Consider the following 1,717-nt stretch of genomic DNA (forward strand, 5'->3'; position numbering starts at 1 on the left):
TTGAGATTACAATTGTGCGTACCATGTTGATGGCGCCATTGATGATCACAATTTCGTGCACCAAGTTTTTGGCGCCGTTGTTGGGGATTGTTCGAGTATGGACAACTGACGGTTCATCTTGTTGCTTAGATTAGGTATTTTTTTTTCAGAATTCTCAAGAATGAATTCTAGAGCCTCATGATGATCTGTTGAAGTCTGGCTGGCTGTGAAGCCATGTCTAATTTTATTGGACCGAGGTTTCAACTTATCATCACAAGAGCTTGTTGATTTCTATCAATCTTGCTGTTGGAGCAGTGATCTGCTATGGCTTGGCTGGCCATTGGCCATGTCTAGTGTTTTGGACCAGAGCTTTCTTTGAAAGCTTGGCTGGCTATGAAGCCATGTCTAATTCCTGGACCGGAGTCTTAGACTAACATTGCATGATTCCTGGAATTCTCATTAAGAATTTTGATATCTTTATTTTATTTTCCACTTAATTTTCGAAAAATCCAAAAAAAAAATTTACAAAATCATAAAATCCAAAAATATTTCTTGTTTGAGTCTAGAGTCTCATGTTAAGTTTGGTGTCAATTGCATGTTTCTGTTTTTCTTGCATTCATTCATGTGTCTTAAGTGATCTTCAAAATGTTCTTGATGATTTCATTGCTCTGATCTTTAAATTCTCTTGACTTGAGTGTTTTGTGTTTCTCATATGCATTCTCATTTTGTTAGTGTCAGTAATATACAAACTGCTAAGTTTGGTGTCTGCATGCATTGTTATTTGATTTTAGTTGCATTTTGATTATTCCTTATTATTAAAAATCCAAAAATATTTTTAATTTATGTCTTTTCAAGTCAATAATACAGAGAATTGAAGATTCAGAACATACAACAGAGGAATTACACAGAAAAAGGCTGGGCATTCAAAATGCCCAGTGAAGAAGGCAAACTGGCGTTTAAACGCCAGCCAGGGTGCCTGGCTGGGCGTTTAACACCCAAAAGGGTAGTAGTTTGGGCGTTAAACGCCAGAATGTGCACCATTCTGGGCGTTTAACGCCAGGATGGCACAAGAGGGAAGATTTTGTTTTCAAATCAAATTTTTTTAGTTTTCAAAATCTTTTCAAAATCAAATCTTTTTCAAATCATATCTTTTCAATCCAATCTTTTTCAAACTTAATTTCTTTCCATTTTCAAAGATACTTGCTATCAATTAATGATTTGATTCAACATTTCAAATATGTTGCCTTTTCTGTTGAGAGGGTTTAATGTTTGAATCATATCTTTACTTGTTAGCCAAGTTATTAATTTTCAAAATCAAATCTTTTTTATTTCTAATTTCAAAATCTTTTTCAAAAAATCACTTGATTTCTTTCCCACTTTTATTTTCGAAAATCAATTAGTGTTTTTCAAAATGTTTTCAAAATCTTTTACTTAATTTTCGAAAATTTCTTCCCCTCTTCTCACATCCTTCTATTTATGGACTAACACTATTCCTTAATGCACAATTCGAACTCCATCTTCTTTGATAAGTTCGAATTTTCTACTTCTGCCTTCTATTTTTCTTTTCCTCTGACACCTCAAGGAATCTCTATACTGTGACATAGAGGATTCCATATTTTCTTGTTCTCTTCTCTTTCATATGAGCAGGAGCAAAGACAAGAGCATTCTTGTTGAGGCTGATCCTGAACCTGAAAGGACCTTGAAGCGAAAGCTAAGAGAAGCCAAGGCACAACTCTCT

This window comes from Arachis duranensis, chromosome 4 (genome assembly GCF_000817695.3).
Source record: "Arachis duranensis cultivar V14167 chromosome 4, aradu.V14167.gnm2.J7QH, whole genome shotgun sequence".
Classification (NCBI taxonomy): Eukaryota; Viridiplantae; Streptophyta; class Magnoliopsida; order Fabales; family Fabaceae; genus Arachis; species Arachis duranensis.